We start from the raw sequence: 13,862 nt of genomic DNA on the forward strand, positions 1-13,862 counted from the left end.
AATTTGAAAAATTTTAGTTTGGATACGAATATATATATATATATATACACTTGACGAATTTGTTTATCGAATAATCGTTCGTGATTTTGAGAAATGGCGTCTAGAAGTTTCGTTCGGATCTTTCGACAGAAAGCGGGCAGAGAGAGAGAGAGAGAGATTGGGAAGCTGTTTCGGGAGGACACCCGTCACAACAGCTGCTCTCCGCTCCTCAGAGCTGCGCGTTTCCAAACTCTTCGAACAGGTTTCCTCTCGTTCTTTTTATTACGAGATCGATATTATTAATCGTGTCTAGGAGATTTATTACGCCCAATTGTGTCTATTCATCGTGATAACGTTGAAGAAAGATTTTTTAAAATAATTAGCAATTCGCATTTTATTTTGCTCGAGGTATTGTGTTAAATATAAATTATATTTTACAGAAAAATATACGGTAAAAGGGGATAATAATAATTATAATAATAATAACGACGAGAGAAAATGTTACTAGAAGAAAAAAAATTTTTTCAAATCACATTGCATCGTGAGGCCATTCACGGTGGAAAATAAATGGCAAAAGTAGTCTCGTAGTAATGGGCGGTGTGTTTCTGGACGCAATTTAGTGGTTGTTTCCCTTCTCTGTAACCCCGGAGGGTCAGAGAAACGAGGAGAAGAATCAAAGGGAGAACGCAATCAATCGAATGTTTTCCTTCAGAACGATCGATCGCGAATGCGAGACGGGGATAGAAACACGAGACGAGGGTAAATTGAAATTCCGTGACACGGAAGGAACTTTGATTGGAAAAGGGACGGAGGACCCTGACCAGAACGCCGAGTAACAGAAACGATCTGGACGAAATTCCATTATGTTACTCTTTGGAAAAATTGCCAACAGATTTAATACGAACGTTGAAATTTTTGTATTTATTTCGAAAATCCTGCTATCATAATATATTTTTTATCGCAATAAATATAAAAATATACGAAATTATTAAAATAATAAAAGTATAATTGCCTTACGTTAATAGTTAAATTTGCTTCATTTCCATTTCTCGATTAACTATATGATTATTAATTATTACAATCTAATCTTCCGTTTATTCACTCAAATACTATTCTCCAATTCATATCAATGTAACGTAACGTGCTGTATTAATAATAACAACGTAACAATGTTACTAAACGTATAAATAACGTATATATCAATTACAAGAATAATAATCGTACATGTATCATTCATACATCACCATTCTCGATGCTCTTTCCATTTTAAAATATTTATTTCCTCGAGATAATTCTACTTAAATATCACAGGAAGAAAAAAAAAGGAAAAGAAAAAAATAAATTCAACAAATTGTCTAGGAAAGTAACAAGGGTGACACCCTTTCAGAGGGGGGGTAGTTGGAAGTTTAATCGCGGATAGAAGAGGAAGAGTAATGGCGGGAAGAAGCGGGGATGGCGTCGAATTGAATGTTTTCGTTTTGAGGCGCGCTCTGCACGACTCGATCGAAGCGGAAGAGTCCCTCGAACAGGGTAAATTGGAATTCCGCGACGCGAAGAGTGGCTCGGTTAGCTCGTGGGCCAAACGGCGGGAGGGGAGGGGGAGTATGGACGAGGTGGGTTGAGGACGAGGGCAGGAAACCGAGGAAAACGCGGCGGAGTGGGGGATATGGCGGAGGAGAGCGAGCACGGCACCCGAGGAAGGAATATTTACTGCCATCTTCTCTACCACTTACCCACAGATTCCCTGCCCGAACTTGTAAACACCTCTTAACTATATAGAGATAGTATCTCTCGGTTTCCCTCCTCGTGTAACCTAAGCAGTTACGCGTTGTTATAGTCGAAGGATTATTAATTAGATCGCCGCGCGATTATAAAGGGATTTATCCGCGTTTCTTCTTTCACTTGTTTCATTCGACGCGTGCCACCTACTTGCAGTAACGAAAGCATTTAAGGATTAGAAGAATTAACTTGTGATGTGCAATCTGCTACTTGGATCTCTTCTTATATAAGATTCTTTTAATGCGTGTATGTTCGTTTATGTCCTCGATGTATTAATTTTTCTTATGCGACGTTCATCGAATGAAATATTTTGCATCCAATCCATATTTTCGAGTGCTTTCTTCATTGTTTACTCGACTTTTTTCTACATTTTATATCAAATTACTTTCCTTTTTTTGCAATTTGTAAAACGTAATGTACAAATTCAATTTATCGTAATACGTAATAAATTTCCATACAATTCGAGTAACTTTCTTTGCTCGTGTTATTCCCTTTTTTTCTTTTGCAATTCGCAATCTCAAATATGGATGCAAGGGTGGTCCCTGTCACTCGATTTCCGCCCCTCCCTCGTGTCCCGATGCCGAGAGGTTTAATTGATTCGAACCACCGCGACTATCGGATTATTAATTGCGCTGTTAATCGGGGACGACGGTAATTAAGCTGTCGACGATTCAGTTTTATGATGCCACGCGGCCTGTGCGCTATGCGTCTACCACCTTTCTCGGTGTCTCTTCGTCCGATCGAACTTCCTTTCCTAATCATTGTCGAACGCGTGAAACATCTCTCTTTTATCGCAAAATTTATACCTTTCCTCGAAAGTTTTTCCCATTCTTCTTATAAAAATCTTCGAAGAAAAATATTCTTGATCGAATTTCGTTTGTAGAAAACTTGTATGTTGTAACGATAATTTACGATATATAAAATCACGAATTTTAATTTTAATTTTAAAAAAGATCCAGTTCTTTTTTAACCACGATGTAACGATGATTATTTCTATGAATAGTTTCGTTTTTTTATTTGTTTTGTTATTCTATACGATGAAATAAAGCATCACCGTCGAAACGAAAGTAAAATTTCAGACAGACCGGAAGCGGGAGGAACGCGTGGAAGATCCGGCGGGAGCGTTGCCGCGATAATTGTTCAAATTCAATGAAATTGCCACGCGTTTCCGACCGGCATGTATTCCGATCGATCCGTCGCTCGTAGCCTCGTTCCACGTCTGTCGACGACAGTGCCGATCGGTTCACCTGAACAAACTGGCTGGATATTTGTCAATGACTGAACCAATATTTGCCGCTAAAGAAGTTTCGCGTTAAGACAACCTTGCGATTCCGATGCTCGTCGCGTGAAACGATTATTTTACCGAGGCGATTTTTCCTAAGAATTTATATTCTTTTAGAAAAATTTGTCCATCCTTGTTGAACCGTTTTTCGAGTTTTTTTGATTTAAATAAATTTTCGAAAAGAATCGAGAAAATGGATGATTTCGTTCGATCGAACGGGAGACGATCGGCAGAGATGTCAACACGGAAATCCTCGGCTTCTATTTTATTCACGACGAAAGAGAGTCAAAGCGAAGAACGTTGTTCGACTACGTGTGCTGAAAGCGGAAACGCGGAAGGGACTCGAAGATCCGCGAAGACGATCGCACAGATGCTCGACACATAGAGAATTACGTGCATACGTAAGCTGTATTTCATTCTTCTTTCCTCTGAGAAATATCATCTGTATTATCGAATTTTACTATGTATTAATACCGAATACGAAATTAGTACTGAAATAATGATTATAGAAATTAAAATGTATATTAAAAATACTTACACGCAAAGGAAGATCATATCCTTCGACTAATATTCATCTAATCTCTCTTCAACCGTTACGTTTTAAATATTCATCCAACAACATCGACCATTCAATCTCGTATCTCCTCCTTCGCCTAAAACTCGCAGAAGAGAAACGAGCAGAAAACCAATCCTCTTAAAAAAAAGTCCGAGTCCGAGAGAAACACACACACACGCACGCACATACACATACGTATTTCGTCTCTCAATCCGAGCAATTTCCATTCGGTAAAACGTTCGGTTTTCCTCCGAAGCGACAAGAAAAATGTACATAAAAAAAAAAAGAAAGAAAAAAATCCTTGCGAGTGCTCACGGGTTGTAGCCTCCGAAAGGCAAGAAATCGAAGCCCTGTGAAACGCTATGCGAGAGAGAAAGAAGCCGATGCGCGCCCCCTCGCAGCTCGTGCAGAGACGCCGGAGACGCGGAGATGTAGAACGAGAGAGACAAATAGAAGGAGATGGTGAAACCCACTAAATCAATACTCTGCCATCGCTCCAACTCTGGCTCATCCCCTCGCCGCCCCTTAGCCGCCACCCTGCCCCTCTCCTCTCTCTCTCTCTCTCCCTTACTCGCGCGTTCCGCTCCTCCTTCAGCGTCGTTCCGTTCGTGGCATGCCACCCTTCGTTCCACCCCCGTCACGCTCTCCGGCCCAAACTTCTCTCCGGCTACTCCCGCAGAGAGTTCGCCTCTGTCGGGGTTGAATTTCTCCCCCCTAACCCTCCCTTCCCTCGAACGTCTAACTACGGCTCGCGAGACGTCCACGATCAGCCACGGGGAAACAAGCCTCTCTCCACCGGTTGTCTTTCGCGATATTCCGCAGCGTTTCACGGTGGGCTCGGTCTTCCGGCTTCCACAACCGACAGACCGTGTCCAGCCTCTATGGTGTAGGTTCGTTCGATTCCAGGATGTGACCGGTGTCGGTTCTCTGTACTCGGGGTATATTCTATTCTTGGGGTATGGGTGGGATACGGTGGTTCGTATTCTGGATCCGAGGCCTTGGTATATACGTATAGAGAAAGAAGGGGGGAACGCGCGAATCCGATTGGTTATTTTCGATATTCGTGTTTGTCCGTTGCGAGCTCGTAGTTTGAAACCGACGAGCGTTCAGCTATTAGGGACGTGAAATTTGAGACTTTATTCTCGCGATAACGATGAACGTAGACGAAGACAGGTAATGAGAAAGAGAAAGAAGGACTGAGAGGCCGAGCGTTTAATGTCGTTTTCAGTAGTGGGGATGAGTCTCGAGCCATATACGTTACAAATAGGCACGCGTATTATATCGAAAGTGTCATATCTACTTACGAACAAGATTATATGGTACGTTGCACGATCAAGGAGAGGGATATTCCCTTCACATTTTTTCACAATGGGTTATTCGGGTATTCGTTTGTTGTTTCAAAAGGCGAGGTTTTATTGTTTAGCTCGAACAAAGAGAAATGAATCTTGGACACCATTTTTAGCTACCTAAAATTACAATCGTTCCGCCTTGAGAGTACGTATGTCTCGAGTCAGGGGAAGCGTCGAGGAGTCTAAAAAGGTGGAAATAAATCATTCGCTCGTTCGAAAAAGGAAATCAACGTTCGACGATCGTTGTAAAGTCGTCGGAAAAAGCGAGGTTTCGGTCTCCTCGAAAGGCTAGGAGTGGTCCACGCGGATATCACGCGGTTCATCAGCGAACTGGGTCACGTAGTGATGGTGGCGGCACACGCTCACGCAACTGTCGACCATTTGCGGACCACTACCGAACCTACGATCCGTGAGATACGACCACCGAAGAAGTAGGAGGAAGAGGTCACTGATTGCCGGAGGGGTCCGGTTCGGTGCGTGTCTGCGAGTCCTCGTCGTCGAACTGGCCAAGCTCGTTGCCCTGTTCACCTTCTTTCTCTCCTTCTCCCTTCCTCCTTTCATCCATCTGCCTCTCTATCACCGTACAATCGTCGGATAACTCGACGAATGAACAGTCAGCTGCCGTTTTGACGGTCACCGGGCTACCGACGCCATTTGCGCCGACGGTAATCTCTCTCCGCTGTCGTTGTCGAGCTGGTACAAGTTTATTTATCGAGTTACTCGTCGAGTAGCACTTTATTTCATATTCATCGTAGAAGGTAGTAAGTTGCTCGTTCCAATGAGCGATCTGATACTGTCTTATTTTTATACTGCCCCCGATGGAAGAAAAGATAGAATTTAAATAAATTGGGTAGCGAGCAAAATATGCAAGATAAAGCTCAATATTTATTATTATGATTCTTTTTATCTTGTTTTTATTAATTAATTGGTATTTACAATTATACCAGATAGATACGTACCATAGATAGTACATAGCTACCCGCACAACAACCTATTCCTTGCCGTAATCCCAAGAAATCAACATTCCTCGGGCATCGAGCCGAAACATTTAGTAAGACGACATCCCTCAGAGGACGAGTGGTTGGAGAGCAGCGATTAAAAGTCTGGATTAGCGGTTGAAAAAGAGAAGGGAATCGCGGCAGTCTGGCAGTTTCTTAAAGGGAGCATCGTCGTCCTCCCAGCGAGTCCAATTACACGGGCAGCGGCTTCTGCTTTGTTTCACGGCCGTTGCCCGTTGTCTGATGCCTCTCTACTCGTCTTTCTCTCTCTCGTTCCTTGGTCCCTCGTTGCGGATCGCGGCCGTGCACACCGTATAGGAACTTCCGTTCGGAAGGCGGTACGAACGATTCAGCGACGCCACCTAGCAACTTATTAGCGTCCCGTTAATTTCTCGCGATCCGCGCCACGATTACGCATCGTCGAAAATTTAGCGCTTTCGGCCCACCCTTTAAATCTTCGCGCGCTCATCTCGGGCCGACCAGGCCGGAAATAGCGTGGCCGCCGTCGCGTTAGCACCGGCTAAATACGCTTCTTCTCGCGCACGGGTTTATTTATTAGCCGTATTAACTTGCGACCGTTGAAACATTTTGAACTGGCTAATTAAAAGTGATCGTTCCCTAATTTGCTTCAGTCAATCACGTGGCCGAATGAGCTTCATTTTTTTTTTTTTTTTTTTTAGGAAGAGGAAACGAAAGAAGGTGTTAAATTTGACGAAAGCGGTCCATTTTATAGGCAACGATTTTAATTTTGACACGCGAGATGTATCGAACGGAATTTTGCAATATACGTTTAAATTTTAAAAATTAATATAATTCGTATTATTCTAATAAAATTGTGCTCGTTAAGAGGGAATATAAGAGAAGAAGTTAATTCGATTGCATAAGGGTTTATCTCGCTATTGAATAATGTATCATCAAATTATTATGAATTCTAGTAACATAGAAAAAGCACAAGATATCAGTTTCATGGCTTTATTCGCTTCTCACGACGAAAAAACATAACCTAATCTCGAGCCTGTCGGATCGCTAGAAAGGTATTTACATTTTTCAATTAGTCTTGCCAAAGTATACCTACGCTTTACACTTTCAGAGCCGGTGTTGGAGAGTTACGTATTTCACGATCAATTAACGGAAGACTGTGCTCAAAGGAAAGAGATAAGATTAATTTTTTTACTGTTAAAGCAAGTAATTAACAGTCGCAATACGTGATGTAATCACAAGTATACGCGATAATAACCGTTGAAATTTCGTCGAACGCGCTATGGCCAGCGCACATATCGATTAATATTTATAACGTGACGCATTCTTTAATACCGTGTACCGCGTGTACACCTTATCTCGTGATATCTTTGTGCTAATTAATTTAACTGGCCGGGTATTACTTGCCGCTAATTAATCAAAATCTTTCTTCTAACTGTTGCAGGTAAGAGCGCTTTGATGTTTCTCCTACGCATGCGCGTCGTTCACGCCGCTGCCGGTAAGTGTTGATTCTCCGTTGAGCGATATATTTGAGAGTGATATACACGATGCGTAGTTGTACATCTTGTTTGTCGTAATTAGAAACGCCTTGGCACGTGGGAATTTTGACGTCTATCGTTGTGCCAACAATGTTTGTCGAGGAAACGAATCGTATTTTACGACATAATTTTACACTATGTGTATATTTCGATCGCCTGGCATATGCAATGATGCGTTTTATTGGTTAGGTTATTAAGAATCTTATTACAAGAATTTCATCTGCTTCCAATCCAATCCTATTAAGAAGTATTAGATATTACATGTAATATATCGTGATAAACGTAAGTGTATTATTTAAATACAAGTGTTTTGCAATTTAAAATTTCGTGACATGGATTTAGCCTGGAAAATAGTGTCTATAATCTGATCTAACCTAAATTTCATACTGTGACTCGGATTAAAGAATCCCGTACATCCGTAACGTTCGTTTTGCGATAGTGTTTATTTTGAGTGTGAGAAAATGCATTTTTTGCAAAATGTGTGTTCCACAACTGTATCCACGTTGTTTTTACGTACGATACGACGATAGTTGTTCGATAACTTCACGATGGTCGGTGAAAAGATTGACGGCCGTATCCGTCGACGAGTTAGTACATGGTATGGACGAATACGGATTTTCTGCGATTTTCCGCACAACCTTTGCCGCTCGTAGGCCGTGCACGTCCCGCCGAGGTTCGAGAGACTCGCATTCAATTCGATTCGCGTACACCTCTCTTCGTGGCACGTGGTGCATCGCACGAGCCGATCACTCGTCACTTACCGACGCGCCGACTTTCAACTTCGAATCGTTCGAATCATTCCATTCGTATTTCGTCGGCTATCTTCGTGCTCGTTCGTTTCGCAATGTTACGGAAACGGGATAATTTTACGAAGCTGAGTGGTTGCAAGGTTTTTGAAGAAAGATAAAAAGATAGAAAAGATAGAAGTTTTATATTGTTTATAGTTTTCATTTATATTAAATATATGTTCGAAGTAAAAGTAAAATAATGATTCTGAAGCACCGTGCAATGGGAAAAATTATCCAAAGATTCCGAAATCGATATTGATTCTAAGCAAAAACGCAAAAGTAAAAAAATTATTAATAGCAATTGGTTTTAACTTGAAGTTCGTGTTTTCTATTTTTACGATATGAATTGTATGGCAGGAGATAATGTCTATAGCGGATAAAGCGAATGAAAGATGGAATTGATACTGGCGAAATATCGGTCGCGAATCGAAATAAATTAATCGATTAACCTTCGCGTTTCAACCGCGAGCTCCCTCGAACGTATTCGATCGGCGGCCCCGTTTTGCATACGAAAACGTATCGCAGGAAAACATACGTCAACCACGTAAAAAAAAAAAAGAAAAATAAAAATCGAAAAAATTCCTGAAATCTTGGCATGTTCAACGACAAACGCACACGTGAGAGTTTCAAACTCTGTACATTTATATCCTCAAATTAAAGCGCAACTCCCGCTAAAAAATTCTCTCGTTGCAAAATCCATGGAATTAACAAAAAAAGATACAAAAATAAATAAAAAAGAGAAACTCCTCAATCTAAAAAAAGCTGTACAAAATTCGAAAAATTAATTCCAAACTTTTGCCCATCCTCTCGTAGACGACATCCATCCATTTTTTTCACTGTCCTTCATCGACTCCACCAATTTTATTTTCATCGAAATACGGGTTCGCTGGTCCAATACGGGCGATCAAATGCTATCGAGCCGCCTCCCCTTGTCGACGCGGAAAGAAACACCGTGACAGTGACTCTCCCCCTCCCCCTTCCCAAGCCAACACCCTCGAGGAGGAGAAGAGCAGATAGAACGTCTCCAATAAACCTGAAATAACGTATAAGAAGACCAAAAACGAGAGAAAGTGCGGACGAGCGAGAAGGAGAGGAACTAAGCATGGAAAGAGAGCGAGACGAGGACAAAGAAAAGGTTGCGCGGGGAGAGGGAGGGATATACGCAACCACCGTCGTCGTGTTGGATCACGGGGGCGTAGAGGAGCTGACACACGATAGACGGAGAGAGCGGACAGCGGGTGTCGGGGGGGGAGGGCCGCGTGAGCGCGACAGCGAGGGAGAAAGAGATAGAGCGAGACGAGGAAGCGTGGGTTAACGCATGTGCACAGGGCGCCTCGCGTCGCGGCGCCGGTCGGAGGCTGCGAAAGCAGAATTCGCGGACCAGAGTGGTCGCATCTCTCGGTACAGTTATACCACGCGCAGCGCAAGGTCCCCAAGGCCCGCGGTTTTCCATGAAAATCGAGGAACGCGCGGCCGAAGCGACGCCGGCCGACTCAGTCGTAGATCGTGACGATGCCGCCGCGACTATCGTCCCTACGGTGACGAACCGTGATCACCGCGAGAGCAGTGTGCACGTGCAACTCGAGGATGACCAGGATACTGCTACGCTTGCAACGTTCGATCGTCCGATGCTAGTTCGATGCTGTCTACGCGCCACGATCCGATCCGCGGAGAGAACCGGGTCCAGTTAACAGAGACGAGATCGTATAATAGGGCCAGTTCGGTGGATAACCGGACACCAGTGTAATATTACCTGGCCAAGGGAACGATTTTCGCAAACAGTTTCTCCTCCTCCTCCTCTTTGGATTTACATCCGCGTCCGTTAAGAGATTGGATAGAGAAAATTCAACCGGCGTCTCCTCGTATCCAGTCAACGGAGACAAGATAGTTTCTGTTCCAAACGAGTCGTAACGAGTCCGGTTAAAAGAAAGAAGATCGGATTCGTGATCGATTTGGTGGGACGCGATAGGAGAGGGGATCGACTCTTACGAAACTTGCATCGAATCGAAGAAATTAATCGATGACAATCGAATTGAACCTCAAGTATCCATGAACCGCTAAGGCAATCGCTCGCTTATTTTTTATTGTTCTTCATCGGCAGACGGCTGTGCGGCTTCGACCTGTGTTGTGTTTATATCCCGATGTTTTGATGCGAAACGTCGTCCTCGCGCGCAAGGTCGAGCGTCAAAACAAACTTAAGAAGGAACGCTGCTGCGAGCATACGTATCCGCTGTTTCGCGGATATTGTGGAACGGTGACGGTGGCGAACAGGCTCGTACGGTGAGGGTGATGGTGATTGGACTCGCATGCTCGTCCCGCCTCGCAGAGCAGAGTAAGTTTCCGAGGAGGACACATGTTTGGTGGACGGTGTCGGGTCGTTTCTGTTGCTGGCCGTTGCTGGCCGACTCGGTGACTGTTTACACGCGGTCTGCCGGGACCAGGGGCGAGAGCAGCAGCAGCAGCAAGGCCGAAGGGCTGGCCGACGAGGAGGTGGCGGTGCGTGGAGGGAAGAAGCAGCCACGACGGAGGCCAGCGCCGGGGCACGGACGACAAGAAGGCCCCCGGTGCAGGGAAGAGGCAAGGGAGAAGGCGAGAGCGGGGCCAGCGTAGCAGCAACGGCCCTGAAACTACAGGGGAACCTAGCTACCCCCTTGCACAGGGGGGAGACAAGGAGGAGACCTCGCCGACGGAGGCGACGGAAAAAGAAGCGACGGAGGTGAGCGCCTCTGATTATTTTCCTTTGCAATGTTGTTGTTGTTGTTGTGTTCGAATATCCTTGAAACGTTCGATGGTGAATTTTTCTTCTTCTTCTTTTTTATGGCCCTTTTTTCGTTACTTTTTTCCTCAAAGATTTTTCGAACTCGTGTGTTTGAGGTTTTCGTGAATATTTCTTCTTTCTTTTTCGTCCTTGATACGAGGATGAATATAGTCTGTTTGTTCATTTTTTAAATCGATTGATTGTTAAATCGAGGGTGGTAAGAAAGATTCAATTTGCATCGTAAGTGCGATGAAATTTAGTGGAATCGAAATTGAATTTGGAAAATAGGATTGGAAAAAGGATTCATAAATTCTGAATCCTCGATTCTCTGTATACTCGTTTATAATTTACCGAACATCAGGAACACAATTACAACGAAGAAATTTAGATTTTTTTCTCAACATGTATAACTCGACATCCCTCGGAAACGACAAAAATTTCACGACTCTTTCTCGAACGCTGTATAAACCTCGAATAATGAAGTCGTCGCCTCGAGTTGGATCTCATAGATTTCACGTGATTCGCGAAAGTAAGAGCCCCGCGCTGTCACGTGCTGCGTTAAAAACACCGGTTGGAGGACCGGTTCTCGCTCGAGATATCGATCACGGTCGGTAATAAAACCGATGGTAATAAAATCCTCGCAATAATCGATACTTTTCCTGTTTTCTTTTTTTTTTTTTTTCTTTCTTTTTTACGAATTATCCACGAAAGGACGCGACCAGTGCGTGTGGTCTCGACCGAGAGATAAGTAGGGGGGGGAAAAATGCGAAGTGAAATTCCACGATTGTCCGTCGCTCGAATCCCAAACGAGGTTTCGAAAAGGGTGGAACGAATTTTCGTATGGGCATTTGTTTGCTGCGGAGAAAACAAGCCGGAATTCGATGCTCGCGACAACAATGAGCGCGCCGCGTCTCGCTAAATATAATTCGCAGTTCTGATTCATCCGGGAAACTAATTAATTTGGCCCGGCCCGTCGCACGGAATTTATGGTTTCAACCGTGTAATCCTGCCCGCGCAAATTCGACGCCTCTGCGTCACGTTCTTACATTTTGACGATCTTTTTCCTTCCACTCTCTCTCTCTCTCTGGCGATAATGTATCGAATTCGAGAGGAAATTTTTCGTTAACTGCGTTAAAACGACGGTGAAAAGTTGTTGTTCAATGGTAATTTTATTTCGTGAGATTCGAAGGAGAATTGTATCGTGTCATTACACATCGATTTTCAATTAACATTTAAATATTCATAATTATATTTCAGTCTGAAAGAATCGATATTAAAAGTATCTTTTTATATTTTTCGTGTCACGTTTGTCTGGTTGGCTCTGGTATAAAAACAATTATTTTCTTTCTCGAAAATTTTACGAATATCTGAAATTGAGTATCTGAACGTAGACCGATCATTGGTTCAAGTTGCGTTAATTAAAATTAAAATCGGTCAACGGGAGTCGGACGACGTGAAATATAGGAGAAACTAAGCAATGCGTGTCACTCGAGTTAAAGGGAGAACAAAGGGGGTTGGCACGATCGCGTTTTACGTACAACAGGTCATTCGTTGAATAATTTACCAACCGGGAGGGAAATATTCGTGAGCGGTTAGCGGAAGGCCTTGAACGTCGCCAAGAAGCGACACGAAATTCGCGTGTACGGAGGCGCAGCATTGGGGAAACACGGTTTTATGATAAAACGCGCGACGTGCGTGCAGATAACGTGACGTTTAAATTAACGCCCGTGCCCCAACGAGCGACACGCTTCGAATGTCGCATTACGATAGCTACGGTAACGGTTGATCAATGCTCCCGCCAAAATTCGTTACCGGAATCCCGCTTATTCATCAAAATTCCCGCCAGTATCGATGAAACGTTCGACCGTTTCGACGAAGTTATCTGATATTTTTTTTTTTTTTTTTTTTTTTTAATTCTTCTTTCCTGTTTCCATTCGTGTTACATTTCATTTTGTTCTCTTTTTTGTTCTTGTTTTCATTTCGTTTCCTGCAGGCTACTTCCGGTGATACGTTCGCTCCGATGAAATCGAAAGCCGCGCCCTCTGTAAAAATAAACGAAGTTTGGTTAAGTGAATAAGAAGAATAAATTGCATTGGGTAGCAGAATATCGAAGTCGCTGAAAGATTAATTGTTATTGGCGTGTTTGATTTGTGATGTACGTCTAACTATTTGAATCTTTTAATCCTCGTGTTTGAAAGTTTCGAAGTCGTTCTTTTATCTCAGTAATTTTCTAACAATGAAAGTCTAAATTTTGGAGAATAAATCAACGAGAAGGTGGACATTATGATCGACGAAATTTTTGTGATTTTGTTATCCGTGATAATTTTCACGAGAAACTTCATCGGAAACTAGTTAATCGGTTTCTGGCTTCTTTCTCATTTTCTGCCATTGAATGCAAGAATTACACAACACGCTGATTTTCATTCCTCTTGTACAATTAGCCTTAGCGATTGCTCGGATGGCCAACTTCTTCCCACGTTCCTTTTTTGAATCCCCCTTCATGACAGGCATCAAGGAACATTAATACCAATTCGTTTTTCCTAGTCATTCGAGAAAAAATATATCTTCCCTCGATATAATATCGATTTGAAATGTCTACTATTCCAAATTAGTTGACAAATGAGATAGCTATTCGATTTTTCATTAATATTCTGGCATCGATGTTCTAGCGAAAATTTACTATTCTATTAATATTGTTTAACGAGATCTCGGTTGAGAAAAATTGTAGAGAATGATTAATGAAAAACGAAGAGAGAATCCGGATATTTAAAAAAATTTAAATTCTTTTGTTCGTATCGATATGTTAGATACGATTCTCGAACATAACCTAACAAAATAAGAAGTACTGTCTATTCA

At 42.8% G+C, this 13,862-nt stretch overlaps 1 protein-coding gene across 11 annotated transcripts in view; it reads left to right on the plus strand.

Moving 5' to 3' along the window:
* LOC108000242 (homeotic protein antennapedia-like) overlaps window positions 1-13,862 on the plus strand; it is a 171,540-nt gene that overhangs the window by 105,052 nt on the left and 52,626 nt on the right. For 4 of the 11 annotated variants that reach the window (XM_062086458.1, XM_062086460.1, XM_062086466.1 and 1 more), the window contains one exon: window positions 7,367-7,420. The exons of 6 other annotated variants lie outside the window; for them this stretch is intronic. The gene's annotated coding sequence lies outside the window, so the exon portion shown is untranslated. Of the gene's footprint in view, window positions 1-7,366; window positions 7,421-9,501; window positions 10,965-13,862 lie in introns of those variants that run through there. One more of the 11 variants, XM_062086459.1, reaches the window with a different exon arrangement.

The sequence above is a fragment of the Apis cerana genome, linkage group LG16 (assembly GCF_029169275.1).
Source record: "Apis cerana isolate GH-2021 linkage group LG16, AcerK_1.0, whole genome shotgun sequence".
NCBI classification, from domain to species: domain Eukaryota; kingdom Metazoa; phylum Arthropoda; class Insecta; order Hymenoptera; family Apidae; genus Apis; species Apis cerana.